At 40.4% G+C, this 27,170-nt stretch overlaps 2 pseudogenes; one reads left to right on the forward strand and one right to left on the reverse strand.

The window, feature by feature from the left end:
- Positions 1-209: 209 nt before the first annotated feature.
- Positions 210-10,847, reverse strand: LOC122703470 (annotated as a pseudogene).
- Positions 10,848-10,961: 114 nt separating this feature from the next.
- Positions 10,962-19,209, forward strand: LOC122703480 (annotated as a pseudogene).
- Positions 19,210-27,170: the final 7,961 nt, after the last annotated feature.

Raw genomic sequence — 27,170 nt, forward strand, 5'->3', positions numbered from 1 at the left:
CAATTAAAATCCAAACAGTTTTTTTTAAAAACAGTCAACTCAATCAAAACCCACCACTTCAGAATCAATAGCTTCTTTGAAGCCACAGTAACACTTCAATAAGGTTAAGACTCCAATGCAGAAATTTGGTTGGTTGGAAAGCTAATTAAACTTCCAACTTGCTCAAATAGAATTACAAAAAGGCAAAATTGTGCTTTTCACAGGGATACAGTCCACTGGAGTCACCAACATTGGGCCACTGTTAAGAGTATTTGGAGGCCTGTGACAACAAGGAATCCAGGCATCCTCTAGATCTTCTTCCGTCCTTTCTTCCCAATAGAGATCTGTGGATGTGCCGAACGACACCACCACCAGCAGCTGTAGCCTTGATGAGAGAGTCCAGTTCATCTCCACGAATAGCAAGTGCAAATGACGAGGGGTAACACGCTTCACCTGCAAGTTTTTCGATGCATTTCCTGCCAATCAAGGACCTCTGCGGCAGGAACTCCAGGACGGCTGCGCTGTGCACGGCGGCCGTCGCGCCCACACGTCCACGGCTGATCATCCTAGATTTCAGGTGTCGATGAATACGGTCCCCCGTGAACGTCCCGAATTCTGCTGCGGCTCAAACCAGAGGCAGAGAAAGGACCAGACACCGCGAGAACCTGCCGCCTGCTCCTCCCTCGCCCCGCGATTCAAACTGCCCATACTTCCCATTTTATCATGCAGAATATTGAACGGACATGTACTCAAGAGCCAGTCAACACTTAGTAAAGGGAATAATTTTTACTGCTTTGACTGTTAAGTGAAACTGGCTTCTCCCCTTTCTACCTTGAGTACCTATGTGGTGGTGAAGCACAGTGATGACTTACAGCTCGGTGCCACAGAAATTTTACAAATATGCTTTAAGAATGCTTAAAAAATGACTTGCATGCACTATCTGCTTTATCCACTTTACCTTATATTGAAATTATATTCAGTTATCTTGAAACTCAGTTATGTTGAAATTCTGTTATCTTCACAGCAAAATTTGGTATTAAAATTGGAATATCAGGAAAATGGACTTTGTTTATTTTTGTGACTTCGAGAAATCCTCGGAACATTGCACAGGGCTCCCTGGTGTCTCAGGCAGTAAAGAATTTGCCTGCAGTCGGGGAGACATAAAACCCCGGAATTCACTGTGCTTAAGTTTGAGAAAAATAATCATATGTTATATATTTTTTGTATGCTATTAATTATGGCCAGACTGGTTACATTCATCTCTTTTAATATCAAGAAAAACTTAAAAGGTGGGTAATATTATTATCTCCTTTTCACAGAGTATGAACTTGAGCCTTCACTTGTTTAACCTTCCCAGATTTACATAAACCGAGAGTGAAGAAATTAGACTGTGATTCCAATTAAGCTCGTAACTGAAAAAACTAGATGCTTATAGTGGAATAATTTAAAAGATAAATGTAAAGTTTATGAATTTTAGATGGTAGAGATGTTAACAGCATCAGGAGAAAATTTTTAAAAAAAGAAAAAATTGCACGGACTTATCTTTTTCTTCAGTTCGCTTTCATTTTTGTAGTTAGTGATGGGAATCTCCAGACTTTCTAGATGCAGGGCACTGTGTGAATCCCCACTCTGGGGTTTCATCATCCACTAGAGAGCTTGTTGTTGAAAACAGAAGTCCTTTTCTTGTCACGTAGGCAAGCCCTGGGCAAGTGCTTATTCGAGAGCAGATTGTAACATTAAAAGGGCTTCCCAGGTGGCACCAGAGGTAAAGTACCCACCTGCCAATGCAGGAGACATGGGACTCAGGTTTGATCTCTGGGTCAGGAGGATCCCCTGCCGGAGGTCACGGCAACCCGCTCCGGTATTCTTGCCTGGAGAATCCCATGGACAGAGGAGCCTGGCGGGCTACAGTCCATAGGGTCACGACTGAAGCGACTTAGCATGCACACACACGTGTAGCATTAAAAATGTAATTCAGATGTCACTAAAAACAATCATATGCCTTCAACTCAGATTCTTTGAATTTTATTTGCTCTGAGCCTTGATTTCCAAGTTCACTTTAAAACTAAAAATGTCACAATTGATATTTTTAGAAAACATAAGAAAAGTCTTTAGCTGGAACTTTGATTCCAATTATTAAAATGAATGTATATTGTATATAAAATTATGTATGTAAAACATAAAAGGAAAAAAAATATATTTAGCCTTATTAGATTAGCCATGTGATATAAGCAAATAATTTTAAGGCTTGACTTGAATGCTGTAACTAAAACAATCTATGGAAGAATCAGCAGAGATGAATTTGCAAATTTTCCTGAGGCCAAGAAAGATGCTTTTTCTTAGAGCAGGGAAGAGAGAGAAAATTGACCGGCCCGAACTCGCTGCCGGCCGTTCGCGGAACGGGGGGACCGAGAGAGTCTGGAGAGGGGCTCGCAGACTGCGGGCCGGCCCGGACCCGCCGGAGCCGGGAGCGGGTCGCGGCGAGACACAGCGGGCAGGCACCCGACCGACGCGGGCGGGGACGGGCTGGGGGCAGAGGGCAGAAGGCGCACGCACCCGACAGGCGCCGGCAGAAACCGAGATTGGGACCGTGGGAGAGGGTGTGCCGCACTCGGAGAGAGTGCGCCGGTCAGGCTTCTGGCTGCCTGGACCGCTCTGACGGGGAAGGCACAAGAGCGGACGCAGCCTTTTGTTCCGCGCGGAGCTGAAGCTGCGGGACTCTGAGCAGCGCAGACCGAGAAACCAGCGCCAGCCTCTCCCGGCAGCGCCAGCCCAGCCCCGCAGCGTCAGCCCCTCCCTGCAGCGCGACGGAACTAGCTACCTGAATGAGTCCACCTCCGCCCGCCTGTGTCAGGGCGGAAATGAGGCTCTGAAGAGACCGGCAAACAGAAGCCAAATAAACAAAGGGAACCGCTTCAGGAGAGAGCGGTGCAACAGATTAAAATCCCTCTAGAAAACACCGATTATACCGGAAGAGGCCTGTAGATATCGAGATCTGTAAGCTGGAACGACGAGATATCTGAAACTGAGCCGAACCGACGCTGACCGCAACAGCTCCAGAGAAATTCCTAGATATATTTTTACTTTTTTTTTTTTTTAATAAGAAGGAAAAAAAAATTTTTTTTTAAATTTTTTCCTTTTTATTTTTTCTCTTTTATTTTCCTTTAAAATTCCCTATTACTCCCCCATCATTCCTTAACTTTCATTTTCATAGATTTTTACGATTTTTTTAATTAGGGAAAATTCTTTTTTTTTTTTTCTTTCTTCCTTTTTTTTTTTTTTTTTTCTCCTTTTTCTCTTCTATTTTCTATTTTTCTTTTTCTCTTATTTCTTTCAAAGTCCTCTAGTACTCCTCTACTACTCCTTAATTTTCATTTTCAATACACTATAACCTTACCAAAAAAAAAAAAAAAAGAGAAGCCCTATTTTTTAAACTGAACTTCATATATATTTAAAAAATTTTTTTTTGTGTGTTTTGGTTTTTGTTTTTAATATAGTATTTTTAAGAGTCTAATCTCTACTCTAGATTTTTAATTTTTGTTTTTCAATATATGATATAAATGGTGAACATTTAAGAATCAAATATTCAGTTCCCATTTTTATTCAGGAGTGTGTTGATTTTTCTCTCCCAATCTTGACTCTCTGTTTTCTACCTCAGAACACCTCTATTTCCTCCTTTCTCCTTTTCTTCCCAATCCAATTCTGTGAATCCTGGTGGGTGTCTGGGCTACGGAGAACATTCTGGGAACAGATAACTGCGTAGATCTGTCTCTCTCCTCTTGAGTCCCCCTTTTTCTCCTCCTGCTCAACACTATCTCCCCCCTCCCTCTCCTCTTCTTCATGTAACTCTGTGAACCTCTCTGGGTGTCCCTAACGGGGGAGAATCTTTTCGCCATTAACCTAGAAGTTTTATTATCAGTGCTGTGTAGTTGAAGAAGTCCTGAGACTACAGGAAGAATAAAACTGAAATCCAGAGGCAGGAGACTTAAGCCCAAAACCTGAGAACACCAGAAAACTCCTGACTACATGGAACTTTAAGCAATAAGTGACCGTCCAAAAGCCTCCATACCTACACTGAAACCAACCACCACCCAAGAGCCAATAAGTTTTAGAGCAAGACATACCAAGCAAATTCTCCAGCAACGCAGGAACATAGCCCTAAACGTCAACATACAGGCTGCCCAAGGTGACACCTAACACATAGACCCATCTCAAAACTCATTACTGAGCACTCCATTGCTCTCCAGAGAGAAGAAATCAAGTCCAACGCACCAGAACACCGACGCAAACTTTCCTAACCAGGAAACCTTGACAAGCCAATCGTCTAACCCCACCCACTGGGTAAATCCTCCGCAATAAAAAGGAACCACAGACCTCCAGAATACAGAAAGCCCACTCCAGACACAGCAATCTAAACAAGATGAAAAGGCAGAGAAATACCCAACAGGTAAAGGAACATGAAAAATGCCCACCAAGTCAAGCAAAAGAGGAGGAGATAGGGAATCTACCAGAAAAAGAATTTAGAATAATGATAATAAAAATGATCCAAAATCTTGAAAACAAAATGGAGTTACAGATAAATAGCCTGGAGACAAAGATTGAGAAGATGCAAGAAATGTTTAATAAAGACCTAGAAGAAATAAAAAAGAGTCAATTAAAAATGAATAATGCAATAAATGAGATCAAAAACACTCTGGAGGGAACCAAGAGTAGAATAACGGAGACAGAAGATAGGATAAGTGAGGTAGAAGATAAAATGGTGGAAATAAATGAAGCAGAGAGGAAAAAAGAAAAAAGGATCAAAAGAAATGAGGACAACCTCAGGGACCGCTGGGACAATATGAAATGCCCCAACATTCGAATCATAGGAATCCCAGAAGAAGAAGACAAAAAGAAAGGCCACGAGAAAATACTCGAGGAGATAATAGCTGAAAACTTCCCTAAAATGGGGAAGGAAATAGCCACCCAAGTCCAAGAAACCCAGAGAGTCCCAAACAGGATAAACCCAAGGCGAAACACTCCAAGACACATATTAATCAAATTAACAAAGATCAAACACAAAGAACAAATATTAAAAGCAGCAAGGGAGAAACAACAAATAACGCACAAAGGGATTCCCATAAGGATAACAGCTGATCTATCAATAGAAACCCTCCAGGCCAGAAGGGAATGGCAAGACATACTGAAAGTAATGAAAGAGAATAACCTACAACCTAGATTACTGTACCCAGCAAGGATCTCATTCAGATATGAAGGAGAATTCAGAAGCTTTACAGACAAGCAAAGGCTGAGAGAATTCAGCACCACCAAACCAGCTCTTCAATAAATGCTAAAGGATCTTCTCTAGATAGGAAATGCAGAAAGGTTGTATAAACGTGAACCCAAAACAACAAAGTAAATGGCAACGGGACCATACCTATCAATAATTACCTTAAATGTAAATGGGTTGAATGCCCCAACCAAAAGACAAAGATTGGCTGAATGGATACAAAAACAAGACCCCTATATATGCTGTCCACAAGAGACCCACCTCAAAACAAGAGACACATACAGACTAAAAGTGAAGGGCTGGAAAAAAATATTTCATGCAAACGGAGACCAAAAGAAAGCAGGAGTCGCAATACTCATAAAAGATAAAATAGACTTTCAAATAAAGGATGTGAAAAGAGACAAAGAAGGACACTACATAATGATCAAAGGATTAATGCAAGAAGAAGATATAACAATTATAAATATATATGCACCCAACATAGGAGCACCACAATATGTGCGGCAAACGCTAACAAGTATGAAAGAGGAAATTAATACTAACACAATAATAGTGGGAGACTTTAATACCCCACTCACAACTATGGATAGATCAACTAAACAGAAAATTAACAAGGAAACACAAACCTTGAATGACACAATGGACCAGCTAGACCTGATTGATATCTATAGGACATTTCACCCCAAAACAATCAACTTCACCTTTTTCTCAAGTGCACACGGAACCTTTTCCAGAATAGACCACATCCTGGGCCATAAATCTGGTCTTGGAAAATTGAAAAAAATTGAAATCATTCCAGTCATCTTTTCTGACCACAGTGCAGTAAGATTAGATCTCAATTACAGGAAAAAAATTGTTAAAAATGCAAACATATGGAGGCTAAATAACACGCTTCTGAATAACCAACAAATCATAGAAGAAATCAAAAAAGAAATCAAAATATGCATAGAAATGAATGAAAATGAAAACACAACAACCCAAAACCTATGGGACACTGTAAAAGCAGTGCTAAGGGGAAGGTTCATAGCATTACAGGCTTACATCAAGAAACAAGAAAAAAACCAAATAAATAACCTAACTCTACACCTAAAGCAACTAGAGAAGGAAGAAATGAAGAACCCCAGGGTTAGCAGAAGGAAAGAAATCTTAAAAATTAGGGCAGAAATAAATGCAAAAGAAACTAAAGAGACCATAGCAAAAATCAACAAAGCTAAAAGCTGGTTTTTTGAAAAAATAAACAAAATTGACAAACCATTAGCAAGACTCATTAAGAAGCAAAGAGAGAAGAACCAAATTAACAAAATTAGAAATGAAAATGGAGAGATCACAACAGACAACACTGAAATACAAAGGATCATAAGAGACTACTACCAGCAGCTCTATGCCAATAAAATGGACAACTTGGATGAAATGGACAAATTCTTAGAAAAGTATAACCTTCCAAAACTGAACCAGGAAGAAATAGAAGATCTTAACAGACCCATCACAAGCAAGGAAATCGAAACTGTAATCAAAAATCTACCAGCAAACAAAAGCCCAGGACCAGATGGCTTCACAGCTGAATTCTACCAAAAATTTAGAGAAGAGCTAACACCTATCTTACTCAAACTCTTCCAGAAAATTGCAGAGGAAGGTAAACTTCCAAACTCATTCTATGAGGCCACCATCACCCTAATTCCAAAACCAGACAAAGATGCCACAAAAAAAGAAAACTACAGGCCAATATCACTGATGAACATAGATGCAAAAATCCTTAACAAAATTCTAGCAAACAGAATCCAACAACATATTAAAAAAATCATACACCACGACCAAGTGGGCTTTATCCCAGGAATGCAAGGATTCTTTAATATCCGCAAATCAATCAATGTAATACACCACATTAACAAATTGAAAGATAAAAACCATATGATTATCTCAATAGGTGCAGAGAAAGCCTTTGACAAAATTCAACACCCATTCATGATTAAAACTCTCCAGAAAGCAGGAATAGAAGGAACATTCCTCAACATAATAAAAGCTATATATGACAAACCCACAGCAAGTATCACCCTCAATGGTGAAAAATTGAAAGCATTTCCCCTGAAATCAGGAACAAGACAAGGGTGCCCACTCTCACCACTACTATTCAACATAGTGTTGGAAGTTTTGGCCACAGCAATCAGAGCAGAAAAAGAAGTAAAAGGAATCCAGATAGGAAAAGAAGAAGTGAAACTCTCGCTGTTTGCAGATGACATGATCCTCTACATAGAAAACCCTAAAGACTCTTCCAGAAAATTACTAGAGCTAATCAATGAATATAGTAAAGTTGCAGGATATAAAATTAACACATAAAAATCCCTTGCAGTCCTATATACTAACAATGAAAAAACAGAAAGAGAAATTAAGGAAACAATACCATTCACCATTGCAACAAAAAGAATAGAATACTTAGGAGTATATCTACCTAAAGAAACAAAAGACCTATACATAGAAAACTATAAAACACTGATGAAAGAAATCAAAGAGGACACAAACAGATGGAGAAACATACCATGCTCATGGATTGGAAGAATCAATATTGTCAAAATGGCTATTCTACCCAAAGCAATCTATAGATTCAATGCAATCCCTATCAAGCTACCAATGGTATTTTTCACAGAACTAGAACAAATAATTTCACAATTTGTACGGAAATACAAAAAACCTCGAATAGCCAAAGTAATCTTGAGAAAGAAGAATGGAACTGGAGGAATCAACCTGCCTGACTTCAGACTCTACTACAAAGCCACAGTCATCAAGACAGTATGGTACTGGCACAAAGACAGAAATATAGATCAATGGAACAGAATAGAAAGCCCAGAGATAAATCCATGAACCTATGGACACCTTATCTTTGACAAAGGAGGCAAGGATACACAATGGAAAAAAGACAACCTCTTTAACAAGTGGTGCTGGGAAAACTGGTCAACCACTTGTAAAAGAATGAAACTAGAACACTTTCTAACACCATACACAAAAATAAACTCAAAATGGATTAAAGATCTAAATGTAAGACCAGAAACTATAAAACTCCTAGAGGAGAACATAGGCAAAACACTCTCCGACATAAATCACAGCAAGATCCTCTATGACCCACCTCCTAGAATATTGGAAATAAAAGCAAAAATAAACAAATGGGACCTAATGAAACTTAAAAGCTTTTGCACAACAAAGGAAACTATAAGTAAGGTGAAAAGACAGCCATCAGATTGGGAGAAAATAATAGCAAATGAAGAAACAGACAAAGGATTAATCTCAAAAATATACAAGCAACTCTTGAAGCTCAATTCCAGAAAAATAAATGACCCAATCAAAAAATGGGCCAAAGAACTAAACAGACATTTCTCCAAAGAAGACATACAGATGGTCAACAAACACATGAAAAGATGCTCAACATCACTCATTATCAGAGAAATGCAAATCAAAACCACAATGAGGTACCATTACACACCAGTCAGGATGGCTGCTATCCAAAAGTCTACAAGCAATAAATGCTGGAGAGGGTGTGGAGAAAAGGGAACCCTCTTACACTGTTGGTGGGAATGCAAACTAGTACAGCCGCTATGGAGAACAGTGTGGAGATTTCTTAAAAAACTGGAAATAGAACTGCCATATGACCCAGCAATACCACTCCTGGGCATACACACTGAGGAAACCAGATCTGAAAGAGACACATGCACCCCAATGTTCATCACAGCACTGTTTATAATAGCCAGGACATGGAAGCAACCTAGATGCCCATCAGCAAATGAATGGATAAAGAAGCTGTGGTACATATACACCATGGAATATTACTCAGCCGTTAAAAAGAATTCATTTGAACCAGTTCTAATGAGATGGATGAAACTGGAGCCCATTATACAGAGTGAAGTAAGCTAGAAAGATAAAGAACATTACAGCATACTAACACATATATATGGAATTTAGAAAGATGGTAACGACAACCCTATATGCAAAACAGAAAAAGAGACACAGAAGTACAGAACAGACTTTTGAACTCTGTGGGAGAAGGTGAGGGTGGGATGTTGCGAAAGAACAGCATGTATATTATCTATGGTGAAGCAGATCACCAGCCCAGGTGGGATGCATGAGACAAGTGCTCGGGCCTGGTGCACTGGGAAGACCCAGAGGAATCGGGTGGAGAGGGAGGGGGGAGGGGGGATCGGGATGGGGAATACGTGTAAATCTATTGCTGATTCATGTCAATGTATGACAAAACCCACTGAAAAAAATAAATAAATAAATTTAAAAAAAAAAGAATTAAAAAAAAAAAAAAAAGATGCTTTTTCTTAGATCTCTGTCTCCTCCTAAGACTCCCTGGAAAAGACCTTGATGCTGGGAAAGATTGAAGGCAAAAGGAGAAGGGGGCAGCAGAGGGTGAGATGGTTGGGTGGCATCACTTACTCAATGGAAATGAATTTGAGCAAACTCTGGGAGACACTGAAGGACAGGGGGAGCTGGCATGCTGCAGTCCGTGGGGTCGCAAAAAGCTGGACATGACTTAGTGACTGAACAACTCCTCCCAGGAATTTAAGTCACTTTATCTTCTTTGCTGCTGATTGTTCTACAGCCAAACCCATCGAAATTAAGAAATAGCAGTCTTCCATTTTAAAAAATGAACAATTTAGACTGTCCAGCCTATTAAATGACACCTGACAATTACCTAGTGAAGAGTTTTCTGTAATTAGCTTTTATCGGAAGTGTGTGCCTTGCCAGCCTCCTTGGCGATTTTAACAGGCCTCAGGCAGGCACAGTTATCAATTAGCACTTCTCCACCGATGCCTCTTTGAGCATCGGCGTTTGTGTAATCAGGAGCATCTCAGCCTTTAGGTGGCAGACACCATAGACACCCACCCTATGGGTGATCTAACTAAGGAGCAAAATGAAGGCATCTGAGCTTGGGCTGCCATATAAAACCACGCAAGCGGTTACCACTTCCCGTTTCCCGAGAGTCCTGTGCAGGGGTCTCTGTGGAGGTCTCTGTGACTTTAGAAATCTCCACTCTCCTTGCTGCCTGGATTTGGCCGTGCACTGAGAACGTCCGTGCTAAAAGCCTGGTTTTGGAGAAGGCTCTTGGAGGTTTACTCAGAATGATTCTCCATCTTTCCACGCAGCCTCTCTCCTCTCCCTGCAGATATTCAATCCTACCTTTTGCCAGAAGAGAAGTAATGTCAGCCCAACTGGACTTGAATCTGTATCCCGAGGACACATTTTAACTTTCTAAATGTCTGAGATGTTTCTTCTGTGTTCTGGTCTTTCCTCTATCTGAATTCTCATTTGCAGCGATTCCTCAGAAACGGTCCCTGGCTCTATGTTTCAGCCCACTGCCATTACTAGTACTTGGTTGTATTGCCAGATACCTGATTGTGTCTTCACTGGCCTTCCTGCTGCCAGATCCCTCATAGCTACCCCCTGAGGATGATACTGCTCTTTTTAAAAAAATTCTGTCTGACCTTCAAGTAAATTCATCAGCAGTTTTGCAAAGCCAACAAGATAAAGCTGAATCTGTTTGTTCTGTCTGTAGATTGAGTTGAATACCTTTCCTATTTTCCTGGAGTATTCTGGATGAGACAGCCATCGCAGCAGACAGAACATAACCGCATACAACCCTGCCTGGCTTTTCCAGGTGAAGCTTATATATTCTTACAGAACAAAAGTAGCCCAACGGCCAAGCGACGTGCAAGCGACGTGCATGCGCAGTGCTACAAGTGAGCTCAGCTGTTACACAACCGTGCAAAGTCATTATTTACAGAACATGGGGCAGGAGGGCCTGCCTGGCACCAGCTTGTTAATTCCCTCACGGATATGTAAATAAGCACTGTTATATAGAAAGTGAAAGTGAAGTCGCTCAGTCGTGTCCGACTCTTTGCGACCCCATGGACTGTAGCCTACCAGGCTCCTCCCTCCATGGGATTCTCCAAGGCAAGAATACTGGAGTGGGTTGCCGTTTCCTTCTCCAGGAGACCTTCCTGACTCAGGGATCGAACCTGGGTCTCCCGCATTGCAGGCGGATGCTTTAACCTCTGAGCCAGCAGGGAAGCCCAAGGAGATAATAAATACGGTTAACCCCTTTGACACATGACTGTCTTACTCAGAGTCAGGTTAAACTTTCTTGTGAGAAGTATGAGATATTAAAATATTGGTGGCAGATGGTCATTTTTTAAAGTTCATCTTTTTTACACAAGTTAAAATGTTATATTACCCTTAGAGCCATTACAAATGAGTGGTTCCATTCCCCGTGTTGTGTGGTACATCCTTGTAGCCTGTCTTACACCCGATAGTTGTACCTCTCACTCCCCCACCCCATATGGCCCTTCCGCCTCCCCCACATAACCACTAATTCTCTATATCTGTGAGGCTGCCTCTTTTTTTTTTTTTCACTCGTTTGTTGTATTTTTTAGGTTCCACATAGAAGTGATATATGGTATTTGTCTTTCTATGTATGACTGACTTTACTTAGCATAATGCCCTCCAAGTCCATCCATGTTGCTAGAAATGGGAACAGTTAACTCTATTTTATGGCTAAGTAGTATTCCTTTGAAAATATATGACATCTTCTTTATCCATTCATCTGTTTGTGTCCAGCTCTTTGAGACCCCGTGGACTATAGTCTGTGGGTCTCCTCTGTCCATGGGGTTCTTCAGGCAAGAATACTGAAGTGGGTTGCCATTTCCTTCTCAAGGGGATCTTCTCAACCCAGGGATCAAACCAGCACCTCCTGTGTCTCCTACATTGCGTGCGGATCTTTACTGCTGAGCCACAAGGGAAGCCCAGTTCGTGATGCTGAGGTTGCTTTCATACCTTGGCAATTGTAAATAATGCTGCTATCAAGGTTGAGGTGCATGTATCTTTTTGAATTAATGTGTTTTTTTTTCCTGTGTGTGTGTGTGTGTGTGTGTATATATATATATATCAGATTGTTATTTTTAAGACACTTGTTTGACTAGTTCTTCCAACAACATTTACAGGGAGATAATTTAATGCGTTCTTGTTGTGGAAAAATTATCTGATTCTTAGCATTTTTATAGTTACCACATAAGGAGAGTTTACTAAGTGTATCTGTCAAGAGTATTGAGTTGAGGTCAATCATGATTATGATTTGTGACTTACAGCATAAGTGAGTAATTTTTAGATGATATACAAATTCTAATTATAATGCATTATCAAGGTTAGCATCAGTGACAAGCTATCTAAATTGCAATAGGAAGAAAATCTTGCTTCCTAATAATTTTTCTGATCATACACTCATCCACTGCATACTCATTCACCACATGTTTTCCAAATGCAGCCTTTAAGTATGGCTTTAGACTTTGAACCCCTTACCAACTTACTCATCACCTTACATTCTTTGGCTTCCCTGGTGCCTCAGTGGTGAAGAATTTGCCTGCAGTGTGGGTAGACATGGGTTTGATTCCTGGGTTGGGAGGATCCCATGGAGAAGGGATGGCTTCCCACTCCAGTTTTCTTGCCTGGAAAATCCCATGGGCAGAGGAGCCTTGTAGGCTACAGTCCATGAGGTCGCAAAGAATCAGACATGACTGAGTGACTCACTCTTCATTTTCTTACATTCTTCAAGTAGGAGATACTACTAGTTATCACTCCTATTATTGCTGCTTTGCTATTTGATTTTTTTCCTCCTCCTTTAAAGACATGCTTATGAAGGGCTAGAGGCATTGGTCAGACTTCAGCAGTGACTGAGTTACTTGTTTGTGGGATAAGAGAATACTACCTTTGCTTATTTTCTGGGTTTTGTTAGGTTCCCAGAAGAGAATTGATACAGTAACTAAGGAGACCTATGAGAGTCTAGGAAATTTGTCTTAAATGTCACTCCAAGCCACTGTAGCTTAACTTCCCAGTTACTTTTCCAAGGTAGAATCCTTCCCGTGAGCACACTTTTGTTTAACCATTTCAGCCCAGTCCACATCTTGGTCTGAAGCTTCAAGTACAGTCAGCCTAGTTGTCAGAACCTATCATTCTAGCTGACTGTGGATCTTCACTCTGGTGGCATTCACTGACTCAAGTATACTGTGTTGCAGTTTACCAGTTTCTTTTACGCTAACAATTGAGTGTCTGCAGCATTCAAGCCCTGTCCAGCCAGCAGCAAGAACTCTGTCTTTCTGTGCGTGGGGTTACCAGTCACACCTTCACTCTCCTGCCCTTGCATTTTCTTCTTTGTTTTTAATTTCTTACTGGAGTATGAAAAATGAAAGTTCTAGTTGCTCTGACTAGAAAGTTGTGTCCGACTCTTTGCCACCCCATGAACTGTAGCCTGCCAGGCTCCTCTGTCCATTGGATTTCTCAGGCGAGAGTACTGAAGTGGGTTGCTATTTCCTATTAATGTCAAAATAAGAAGATAATATGTAGGCCCTGTTACTCTAGCTTTTATAAAACACGAGGTTGTATCAGATGAGTTTGAAAGTCATGTTTTGAGTTGTGATTCTAATGCCTTAATAAATATAGGACAGATGCTGGCTGTCTGAGAACAGCCTATTTCCTTGGAAAAAATCTTTTAAAAATGTTTCTCTCATTGGTGTCAATAGATATATAAGGTTTGTATTGTGATTTGCTTCTTTTTCACAATTGTTTTTTCATTTATATATTTACAGGTATAACTATAATTTTCCATGTTGTATAGAAGTTGATTGTATAAATACAATTTATTTCTTCATTCTGCTGTTATTCATTTGGCCTGGAGTATTTCATTCATTCATTTTTTTTACATTACATTTCATTTAGCTTTGAACACTTGTTCATTTACATTATGATTGCTAATATACTTGCAATATTCTCTTTGGAATCTAATTCCTTTAAGAGGAAACAGAGAGCTGAAAGATAATGATGTTCTTATGCACTGATTTTTATTTCCCTGTGAAATAACTGAAATTTACATATTTGAGGACAGAATTATGCAGATATTTGGGAGAGTTGTGGTAATATGAAAACCCTTTACATGCTGTTCTCGAAGTTGTTATTACCTTTACCAGAGAAAGAAACGTTGTTTAATTAATCACAAAGTATGGTTGAATATTCTTTGGGTTCTCCCTTAAGATAAATACGCAGCTGACATTTTCTCATATGATTCTTTCTGCAGTGAAAGTAAGCTGTTCCATGGACTGGGTGATGGTCTCTGTTAGCCCGTGTGCATACAGAAATTGGTATATATTTGCTGATGAATTATATCTGGGATCGGGTTGACCCATGACTCGGGTACAAACATATGTGTATGATTTTATATACCCTGTCTATGAATGTGGGGTCAGGATAAAGGTAAGAATAATGCTTATCTGTTAAAAAAATAACTTCTAGATATTTTTTTCAGAATTTTCTGCCTGGTGCTAAAATTATTGTCCTTTTTTTTTTTTTCTTCTTTAAGACCAAATTTTGCTTCCTTTTATAGTAAGGTAGAGGACTATGTAGTTCCTTAGTTACTGAATATTGATCCTCTCTAGCCACAAGATCTTATAGCACAGATTTCCAGACAGGTCAGTGAACTGATTTTAAGTCTTTTGGGGCTATTTTTGTATTTCACTAAAGCTTAAGAGACGGTTTAAACTCCATTCACTGTTCCTAATATGGGAGGTCACTAGCTCTGGGAAGATCTTTCATATTCAACAATAGATAGCCATGCTCTGTGAGGATGTGTGTGTATATGGGGACTAGAATAAAATGTGGAATAAAATCTCTAAATTATTTTGCAAGGCACAAATCTTAAAACTGTGTTGTTATCCTGGGGTATTACCTTTTCATCGATTCCCAGATGTAAACAGCTTACAGTTAATGCTACAGAAGTATTTGGGGCCAATGCCTAATTACAACGGTCACCTATGAAATAGATGTCGTCTTTATCTTACACATGAGGGACCTAGAGCTTTGGGAGGCGTTTTAACAATTTGCCCAGGGACGCAGAGCCTGTCGGTGGCTAGCTGATAATGCCAAACATAGAAGAGTCCCTTTCAAAGCTTATGTTTGAAGCCACTCTGTTATTTGATTTCCACATTGTCTTTTTCAGAAGAACTAGTGAAAACCTTTTCGTTAATGAATGATAGTTTGCTTGCTCCTATGCACTATTCAGACTTTTTCCAGGTGCTTTGAATCTGCTCTCACAGATAACCCTTCCCTCTGGTCCCCGTGGGTTGTCGGATTTTGTGTGGGCCTGAAAGTCAGTAGCCACTGCTGCGATCTTGGATATTTTTCTACGTCCTATTCACGTGTAGGTTTGCCTCCTGTTACTAGAAATGTCTGCTTAACCTTTGTGCTCTTCTAGGTTGTTTCAGAGGAGGCGCTCCTTTTGCAAACAGAGCTATACTTTAACCCTAGGCATACACGTTACGGCCCTCAGAAAACCCCTCTGGAGTGTTCTGCCTCTCGCTGAGTCCAGTGGATCAGATCCTTGGATGTTAGTTTCTCCCTTACTTACCAGACTCTTCTGCAGAGGCATAGGTTGTAGAGGCTATGACAAGACTCACCTATAAGCATAAGGCCAAACACCAAATTAGCACTTAAAATATTCTGAGTATGTTTAAAAATTTTTTTAATGTAATATTAATTTTAGAATAAAAACTTGAAACAAATCTTGTGTACCTAGATTATTCTACAGTAACTGAACTGCAAAGCAAATCATTAGTCACCTTAGTAAATGGAAGAATCAAGCACAATATTATCTTTCAATGTGTTCTTCTTCATAATATTTTTTTCTGATATATTTTATGGTCCAATTCCATGATAGGAGAGTAAATGACTAAAAAGTTTAGAGAAAACCAATTTTTCGTTTTAATACTAACCCGTGAACATATATGAAAGGAAAGTCTTGTCAGACTGTATTTGAATGTACTTTGCAATTTTGTGGAACTGAGAGATTGAATCCCAAAAGGATATAGTATATCCTGACACACTTTCACCATGTCTCTGAAATAGTTACATTGAGTGCCATACATCTGAGTGACAAATCTTAGAAACCACCTGTAAACCACAAGGAAAATTATCCTTGTTTTGTTGTTGTCCAGTCGCTCAGCCGTGTCCGACTCTTTGTGACCCCATGGACGGCAGCACACCAGGCTTCCCTGTCCTTCACTATCTCCTGGAGTCCACCCAAACCCATGTCCACTGAGTCGGTGATGCCATCCAACCATCTCATCCTCTGTCACCCTCATCTCCTCCTGCCTTCAATCTTTCCCAGCATCAGGGTCTTTTCCAGTGAGTTGGCTCTTTGCATCAGGTGCCAAAGGATCGGAGCTTCAGCTTCAGCATCGTCCTTCCAGTGAATGGTCAGGGTTGATTTCCTTCAGGATTGACTGGTTTCATCTCCTTGCAGTCCAAGGGACTCTACAGAGTCTTCTCCAGCACCACAGTTCAAAAGCATCAATTCTTCAGCACTCAGCCTTCCTTTATGGTCCAACTCTCACATTCATACATGACTACTGGAAAAACCATAGCTTTGACTACATGGATCTTTGTCACCAAAGTGATATCTCTGCTTTTTAAAATGCTGTCTAGGTTTCTCATAACTTTTCTTCCAAGGAGCAAGTGTCTTTTAATTTCATAACTGCAGTCACCATCTGCAGTGATTTTTGGAGCCTGAGAAAAAAATCTGTTAACTATTTTCACTTTTCCCCCTTCTATTTGCCATGAAGTAATGGGACCAGATGCCATGATCTTAATTTTTTGAATGTTGAGTTTTAAGCCAGCTTTTTCACTCTCCACTTCTACCCTCATCTAGAGGCCCTTTAGTTCCTCTTCACTTTCTACCATTAGAGTGATGTCATCTGCATATCTGAGGTTGTTGATATTCCTCCCAGCAATCTTGATTGCAGCTTGTGATTCATTCAGCCTGGCATTTCACATGATGTACTCTGCATATAAGTTAAGAAAAAAGCAGGGTGACAATATACAACCTTGATGTACTCCTTTCCCAATTTTGAACCGGTCCATTGTTCCATGTCTGGTTCTAACTATTGCTTCTTGACTGGCATACAGGTTTCTCAGGAGACCGGTAAGGTGGTCTGAGATTCCCATCTCTTTAAGAAATTTCCAGTTTGCTGTGATCCACACAGTCAAAGGCTTTACTGTAGTCACTGAAGCAGAAGTAGATTTTTTTTTTTTAGAATTCCCTTGCTTTCTCTATGATCCAACAGATGTTATCGATTTGATTTCTGGTTCCTCTGCCTTTTCTAAATCCAGCTTGTACATCTGGAAGTTCTCAGTTCACATACTGTTGATGCCTAGCTTGAAGGATTTTGAGCATTACTTTGCTAGCATGAGAAATGAATGCAATTATACAGTTGTCTGAACATTCTTTGGCATTGCCCTTCTTTGGGATTGAATTGAAAACTGACCTTTTCCAGTCCTGTGGCCACTGATGAGTTTTCCTAATTTGCTGACATATCGAGTGCATCACTTTATCAGCATCATCTGTTATGATTTTAAATAGCTCAACTGGAATTCCATTACCTCTACTGGCTTTGTTTGCAGTAATGCTTCCTAAGTCCCACTTGACCTCACACTCATGGCTCTAGGTGAGTGACCACACCATCATGGTTATGCAGGTCATGAAGACCTGTTTTATATAGTTCTTCTGTGTATTCTTGCCACCTCTTCTTAATCTCTAATGCTTTTGTTAGGTCCTTGCTGTTTCTGTCCTTTCTTGTGCCCATTTTGCATGAAATGTTCTCTTGGTATCTCCAATTTTCTTGAAGAGATTTCTAGTTTTTCCCATCCTATTGTTGTTTAATATATGGAAATAGCTGACAAGGGCTTCTTGGATGGCTTAGTGGTAAAGAATCTTCTGGCCAAGCAGGAGATGCAGGTTGAATCCCTGGGTTGGGAAGATCCCTTAGAGAAGGAAATGGCAACCCACTCCAGTATTATTTCCTAGGAAATCTCATGGACAGAGGAGTCTCATGGGCTATAGTCCATGGGGTCACAAAGAGTTGAGCATGACTTAGTGGCTAAACAACAATAGCTGACATGAAAAAAGAATTGAGCTTAGAGAAAATGTGCAATATATTTTAACATCATCAGCGTCCCTTTTTTAGAAGTGATGGAGAATTGGTATTTTTTATTGTGGTAATATGTATGTAAGATGAAATTTTAGGGTATAGTGGCATTAAATACAATCACATTGTTGAACACTGTAGATTTTCCCTTTAACTTACCTTCACATGGAAAAACCAAGGCTAAGGGATTTAGTGATATTATGGGAAGTAGCTGACCCCTAAATAGAAAATAAGATTTGATTTTGTATACACACACACACTTTTATTCCTCTATGTTGGCCAATGCTTAGAATAATGTAAAAATGTTTAACCTAATCCCATGGGGCTGTTGCTTCTCCATATGCTACCAGATTAATAGTGATGACTAAAGCATTTCTATTTTGATTACAATTATTATACTGTTTGTGCCTATCATTCTTTAAACAATGAAGACTAGGCTAACAAAGGTATATGATTAGGTTTTTGGTGCATGAATTTTACTGCTGTACACACACACACCACCTTCACCACCAATACACTGGGTCAGATTAAGCTTTTGACAACTTTTATTGTTCTCAGGATCCATTTATCTAAGTCTGTTTTACTGGGGACTTTGATACTCGACTGAGGCAAGCATTACAAATCATCTATTTCCTAGAGGGTACAGACCCTATGCTGCACCCATAAATCACCACATTGAAAATGATCACGATATTAAACAGTGGTGAACAATACTTTGGCCCCTGGTTCAGATTCGGGAAGAGCTGGTACCAAGCATGCCAGCCCTATCCGCTTTTTGTTTGTCTTCTCTGTAGGAAGTCAGTGTGGCCGATGCCAGTTTCTACAGAAAATGAAATAAAATTGGATCCCAGCCCCTTCATTGCTGACTTTAAGGCAACACCAGAAGAGTTAGGATTATTAAATTCTAGTCAGACTGATTCCATACTTTACTTGAAATTGGTACCATGAATTGCATTGGAAAAACAATGGTTTTACAGAAAACAAAACTGGTGTAAACCTTTCCTTCGATATCTGATCGCTAAAACCCCTAATTCAGTGAAAGTCCTGTTTCAGTGAAGTTATATTTTTTAGACAATTCTGGGATGTGTTATTAATTTAATATTAACTATTAGATAATTCTATTACCCATTTAAAATTTTTAGTTTTATAGAGTAGATTCAGCAATAGGTCTTCAGTGATAATAATAGGATTTAACTGATATAAACTTCCAATAAATATTTTCTAAATCTATTTCTTAAAATAAAAAAATAGAAATATACATGTGAATGTGCCAGAGCCTAAAATTTATCATATTAATTCCCTGGAAGATACTGTAGCTTGTGGGGGCTTTCTTTTTATTAATAAAGTTGAGTCCTAAAAGTATTTTTTTATTAAAGAAGGAAATTAGATTTGTAGTCTAGAATTTAAGTAACCACCTCCTTAACTGAAATTGAAGGTCTTATTTTCCTTTTTTTCTGATATGACTCTTCCACACTTGAAGTAATTGAAGTGGGCAACATGGAATCATCCTGTCACTTTAAAGCAATTTACTAAAATAGATGAATATTTGTCACCACTTATAACGCTGTCTTCTTTTTCCTAAAAGAGAGAGTCTACCAATATAATAACAAAGATCACTCTGATTTCAAGGAGAGTTCTTATATCAGTTATAAGGATTGAAATGTGCCAGTTGTTATTCACTTGCACTTTAAAAATTTGTGTTTTTTTTAATCTGAGTTGATTTGCAATGTTGTGTTTCTTTCTCCTGTACCACAATGAGAATCAGTTATCTATATACGTACATCCTCTGTTTTTTAGATTCTTTTCCCACATGGATCATTACAGTATTGAGCATGGTTTCCTGTGTGTCTACTGCTTATTGAATGTACATTTTGGATGTGATATCCTTTTGAAAATAGATTTTGCCAAGGTATTTTTCATTTGGATTTCTTTTAAAGTGCTGCTATCTTATTGCCAACAAAGTGTTGTGTGTAGTTGTTTACATGATGGGAATCTATCTTTGGCATATGTGTGTGTGTGTATTTTGTCTGCATCTTCTGCATTGGCAGGCGGATTCTTTACCACTGAGCCACCTGGGAAGCCACACACACACACACACACACACACACACACCCCTATACACACACACACACACACACACCCCTAAACACACACATATATGCACACACACATGTATACACACACCCCTATACACACATATGTATACACACACATACACACACATGCCTATACACACACACCCCTATACACACATATGTACACACACACACACATACACACATATGCACACGCACACACCTGTACACACACACACATATCTACACACACACACATACACACACACATATACACACACACCCCTATATACACACACACACACCCCTATACACACACACACACACACACCCCTTTACACACACATATGTATACACACACACACACCCCTATACACACATATGTATACACACACACACACCCTATACACACATATGTGTACACACACACACACCCCTATACACACACATACACACACACACCCCTATACACACATGTATACACACACACACACACACACCCACCCCTATACACACACATATATCTACACACACACAATGAAGAGGTAATCCTTTAGTAAGACTTAAGTGTGTCCGGCAATGTTACAAGCATGTTGCAACAATTTATTTAATCTTAATAGCCCTAAGACTTAAATATTACTATTCTAATTTTACAGATAAGAAAATAGGCATTAAATAATTTGCTTGAATCATGCAACTGGCCTCAAAGTTAGTGATCTGTTACCAATCTTGCAGAAAAAGGCTTCAGCTCTTCAGCCACTGTGTATGATGGTCACTGTGGGCTTGTCACTTGTGTTAAAGTGCATTCCTATCTTGTCTAATTATTGAATTCTTATCATGAAAGGATGTTGAATTTTTTCAAATCTAACCACTTCTGTCTAGTTTAATATTGGATATTATATGGATATAAGATAGAAGTTTTCCTTCCACCTGGAAACTGATTCAGACCCCTAATTTTTTCAGATAGAAACCATGAAAGTTATAAGCATACTCACCAGTTCATTCAGTCCTTTTGTTAATCTTGGTGAAGCCATCCGGCTTCTCATTAGAATACCAGGACATATCTAAATTTTAGGAATTCTATGTAATTTCTAGGATATCTATATTAGTAACATTTGCCATACAGTATAACCTGAGATTTATCACTCATTTGACAACACTTCCCATGTAATTACACATACCAAATGAACCTAATCAGGGGCCCTCTGAAGCACCCCAAAGTTAGCTAAAAGTCAAAAGTGCTTCATTAGAATTTGATTTAAGAAGATTTGTCAATAAATGTCAAAGGGGCTTAGAACACTCAGTTAGATAGGGTCGAAGGTCATTGTGAATCTTATTTTATTTGGAAATGAATCTTATTTTATTTGGAAATGACCTATCTATTCAATAAACTTTCAACTCTTGGTTTAGCACAACCCTAGAAATTCAAGTTGCCCAAATGTGGAGAGACTATTTTAGACAGGCATTCCTAAAGCATAACAGACATTCCCAAAGCAAAATTATTCTTAACAGAGTTTATTTAAAATCTCTCTTATTTACATTTTCTTTCCTTAGAAGTTTCTTCACTCCAGTTACTTTCCTTGCTGAAAAACTTGTAACAGATGTGTTATATTAAACCTATGCATAATGCTTAATATTAATGACTCTTAGACACGTCTATATTCGTTAGATCAACAAACAAACATTAATACTAGGTATTTAATACTTAATATTTCCCAGTTCACAAGAACCTGAAATTCATTTAGGTTAATTTCTTTTGGCAGGTTGATTCTTTGCCACTGAGCCACCTGGGAAGCCTTTCATTGTCTTAAAATTATACTAAATAATGTCACTTCTAGAAAGGCACGGTTTCCAAGCAATGACTTAAAAACTTGCAGAATTATAAATTAGAAGCAAACACATTTAACATATTCCAAAATTTAGAGACCTTAGATGGTTAACTGATTGTTTTCCTCAATGAGAGTTTACAGAGGGGTTAAGATAACATAAAGGTACTGTCTCCAGAAGAGCATAATTTTAGTAAGTATGTGCACACCTCAGCATGGGTGGGTATAGGGGTAAAACCAACAATGCAAGTGCTGCTATTAAGCAACTGGATTAAGACAAATAAGCCTTGAGAAATATATCAATTTCCAAAGAGTCTGCTATGGTCCCTTGTAAATGAACAACTAGACTGTTGACTTTACTCATATAAAAATTTATTTTTTCATTTCAAAAATTAGCAACTTGAATTTTGAACTTGTTTACTTATTATGATATTTCAGCACCAAACTCTAGCCAGCCTCCTCGAAAACACTTCTTGTTGTAGTTAGGGGAAGTTGTACCCCAGGGGAGGAAATCTCAATGAATCTTCTTTGGGAAGCAGTTTCCTGTAGTCCTTCTCTCTAAGAAATTGAAGAAGTTTCTCATTTTCATCATTTATTGAGCATGCACATGAAGGGCTTAGTTGCTAAGACCTCTGTGTGCATTCTGTCTCTAATTCTGATAACTGTTCTCTGAGGTGGGCACTAGGATCTGAAATTCACAAATGAGATAACTGAGCTCCTGTTGTTCATGTAACTTCCCTTCGGGGCTCTTTCTACAGCTCCGAATTTAAACAAGTGTGTTGAAAGGAACCGATTTGGGGAGGTTTGCTTCCTCATAACTCTTCCTTTCCCTCCTTCATGGCACTTTCTGCCCCTTCTTTTTTCTTCAGTATTCTATTCGCAGTGGCCCTGGTTAATATGAGGCAGGGAGGTCACAGCTTTTCCAACCACTGTTTTCGCATTTCTTTATGATTCCCGTTTGGTCTTCGCTATGTTCAGTCCCTTCCTTCAGTCCCAGGCAGTTTCTTCAGAACCCCTGCTCCGGCCTCTATTGGCAGCTGTCGACTTGAAAAATATTCACAGCCTGAAAGCTGAGTTATGTCCTATTTGATGGGAATTTTTAGGACTTCAAGCCCGGGAGGCAGCATCTCAAGTAACCCTGAGAGAACCGCTCCAAAGAGGCAGGCGGGGAGGGGAAGCCACGTTACGCAGAAGTTTTGCAGCGAAGGGCAGGTAGTCTGCATGCCAGAAGATGGTTGTTAATTAAAGGAGAGCCAGATGCCTCAAGTCAAGGCATTTAGCGCTTTTCCACGTGTGAGAAGAGGCGAGTCTGGGCTCACTGAAACCATCCCTTCGGTGCGCCCCTCCCTCTCTGGGCCACCAGCCTGTGCTCTCCCGGCCTGAGCACCCTCGGGCCTCACCAGCTCGCCATCAGCGGCGGCTCAGCCTCCGTGACACCCTTGGTTTACTGCCGTGGCAGGAAGCACTCTGCCCCTCACAGCCCGCCGGCCGCAGAGCTCCGTACAGAGCGCTTTCCCGGTGCTGGGCTGCTGCTCGCTTTATAGTCGGCGTCCCAGGGCCACAAGCCGCTTCCCAAGCTGGCCCTCGGTGATGGCATCGGGCCCGCTTGCTCCTGCCCGTGACCAGCTCCCCACTTGGCTCCGGTTTCTAGAACTAGGACCTCGCCTAGGTGGCTGTGAGCTTCCTCTTTCTCGCAGACCTCCCTGCCCAACCTGGGAATCAGGGACACCACCCCAGTCCCGCACCGTCCCGTTGGGTGCTGGGGCCTCCTTAGGGGTCGTGTTTGGGATCCTCCCTTCCTCCCTCTCTCTTTGCTCTAATCTTCCCATCACCGATGTCAGGACATTTATTCATTTAGGGTGACAATTTGCCTTCTAAACAGGGACACTTCTGAGAGCAAAAGAAGGTGAAAGTAAGGCCCCACAGGGAGAAGAGGCAGGCCCGTGACCTCGCTAGACCCAGAGCCTGAGTTCTGCACACAGCTCGACCGGTCCCCGCGTGATGTTGGGAAAGCTGGCTGACATTTCTACGCCATTTTTCGGTTGTTTAGTCACTCAGTCATGCCTGACTTTTTGCAACCCCGTGGACTGTAGCCCTCCAGGCTCCTCCATCCATGGGGATTCTCCAGGTGAGAACACTGGGGTGGGTTGCCATTTCCTCCTCCAGGGGATATTCTGCCCGACCCAGGGATAGAACCCACACCTCAAGCCCCCTTCTATGCCATCCTTTTCTATAAAATTGGGTTAACGGTAACCTAGAAGACCCAGGTATTGTGAAAAAGAAAGGAGTGAATCCATGTGAAGCACTGAAAACAGTGTCTGCTACCTAGTTATCATTAAATGCATTTAAACTACAATTGGCATTCATTTTTACATCTATGTGTGTGAACTAATTAACCATTCTAAGCCTGCGTGAACTGAGTGTGATAATGAACACGACCGCCCTCCCCACTACAGACACTGAAGCTGCTCGGCAGCATTTTGAGGGGCCTCCGAAGAGCTCTAGTCCTTTCTGTCTCAACACAGAAAGAATTCAGTGAGAGCAAAGTGACAGATAAGTGATTTATTAGAATAGGGCATGTATGAGGTTTAAAGCAGGTGAGTGACAGGGAGCTGCACCCTGAGAACTTTAATGGGCTACAATTTTACCACCAAGGGACAAATGGGGAGGGGAAAAGAGCCTCTTTCTTCCTCCTTCTTGAGTCGATGTCACACTTCCATCATCGGCTCCCCCTCCAGGCTGGGCCAGGGAGTTTTCTTGTCCCTATGTGGTCAGGCTACGACAGTCATGGCACTGTGGAGAAATTATTTCAGGTCTTGGTATAATGAGCCTCTGTCACTTTGAAACGCCACCTTTCTATAAATTATTGTTTTTTTCTGTGTGCAGAGAGCTTGTCCTCAGGATCCTAACTTACCGAGCTCGCTGGGCAGGATGTGGGTCTCAGGCCACCACTGTTTTACTGTTTGAGGGCACGTCTTAGGCTTCTGTTTCACGCTTTTGTTGCCAAGCAAGCCTGCTTGGTTCTGTGGTTAAGCAAACCTACTTTCTTGAGTAATCATTACCTTACGGGTCTCCCTTATTTTTTCTATTTGCAATCCCCTCGGGGAGTTAAGTATTGAATCACCTACCCCATCAACACTACTCCTATAATCTGATTTTGCCTCTTGTTCAGTCACTGTCATGTCCAACTCTGAGATCCCATGGACTGCAGCATGCCAGGCTTCCCTGTCCTTCACTATCTCCCAGAGTTTGCTCAAATTCATGCCCGCTGAGTCGGTGATGTCTCTTCTTACTATGCAAACAACTGTCCTACCGCCAGTCCTCAAACCTTCCCACCCATCTGCCCATGTTTCTGCTGGTGTTTCTGGTTCTAATAATGTATTAAGCAACATCTCACAGCTGGAAGACAGTTAGGACCAGTGTCCTAATCAACACTTACCCTTCAGGAAAGCACAGTGAAATCCAAGGGGCCACAGACCCAGATGTGGTTTGCACACTCTGCAGGCCACCAACAAAATATTGGCAAAATATTGACTCCTCTAAAGTGTGGTGTAAGGCAAAGTCTTGCATCAAGCCTGAGCTAAAAGAGGCTGCTGTTTTCCGGGAAGGGTACCATAAGCCATCTTTACTGAGTGTCTCCTGCTTGTAATGAGATGCGCTTGAGAGAAAATAATTTGACCCAGGTCTGAAGCCTCCAAGGTAAATACTATAGATGCCCTCTCGTTGTGTCCATGTGCTTGTTCTCTGCGTCTGTGTCTCTATTACTGTTTTGCAAAGCGATAGCTAGTGAGAACCTACTTAGCCCAGGGAACTCAGTGCTCTGTGGTGAAGGAAATCCAAAAAGCGGGGACATATGTATACAAATAGCTGATTCTCTGTGCTGTGCCTAGAACCTAACACAGCATTGTAAGCAACTATCCTCCAACAAAAGTTAATAAAAAAAGAGATTCCCTCTCCACAGGAAGTCCACTTTTTTTTATTGTCTGTCAAAGTTGCCACCCAGTGGGGTGCTCAGAATGTCTTCAGGGTCTTTTGTTCGGTTGCTAAACATTTAACTGTGAGGATGCCTTCCCCTTAGAGTGTGACTGTTACTGTGATGCCATAGTAAAAAAGTGCTGCACATAATTATGCAGCTATTTCTTTGGGAAAATGTATGCATGGACACACAAACATATAGACACACATGCTTTGTGTGTGTTTGTGATCAGTTGTGTCCACCTCTTTGCGACTCCATGGAATGCAACCCACCAGGTTCCTCTGTCCATGCGAGTTTTCAAGCAAGAATACTGGAGTGGGTTTTCATTCCCTCCTCCAGGGGCATCTTCCTGACCCAGGGATCAAGCCCACGTCTCCTGAACCTCCTGCATCGGCAGGCGGATTCTTTACCACTGTGCCACGTGGGAAGCCACACTGCATATGTTTCAGCAAGTCAAATATTCTATCTAAAGTATATACTTATTTTCCAATGGAGATTTTTTAATGCAATGTTTTTTGAATGAATTTAATGAAATGTTTTAATGCAATGGACTTTTCAATGTTAATATGAAATTAAAATTATGTCCATTTTACAGTTGTGAAAACTGAGATTCCCACTATGGGGTCATACAACTAGTAAGCAGTCAAATTTGGATTTGCACCTGGCTTCCCCATGGTACTTAAACTCTATCCATTGTGCTTTATTCCATATATTGCTACATAAAAGCAATGACTTTAAAAGTGTTGAACATTAAAGTGGATATCTCAAGTAGAATCTGAACTCACTTAGGAGCTATTTAAGTTTGAGAAAGTTATGTAAGCTGTCTATGCCTCAGTTTTCTCATTTTTAAAATGGGGATAATAGTGTTGCAACATGAAGCTGTTGACGGGATTAAATACGTTAATAAGGTCACAGAAGCTAGAAGAGCTTGGCAGAGAGCGGTGAACATTCAATAAATGCCACCTGTTATTATTCTAGAATGTGACTAATGTTAGCCTCCTCCCATGAGAGATCACTGCTCAGTGAGAGCGT

This window comes from Cervus elaphus, chromosome 1 (assembly GCF_910594005.1).
Source record: "Cervus elaphus chromosome 1, mCerEla1.1, whole genome shotgun sequence".
Taxonomy (NCBI): domain Eukaryota; kingdom Metazoa; phylum Chordata; class Mammalia; order Artiodactyla; family Cervidae; genus Cervus; species Cervus elaphus.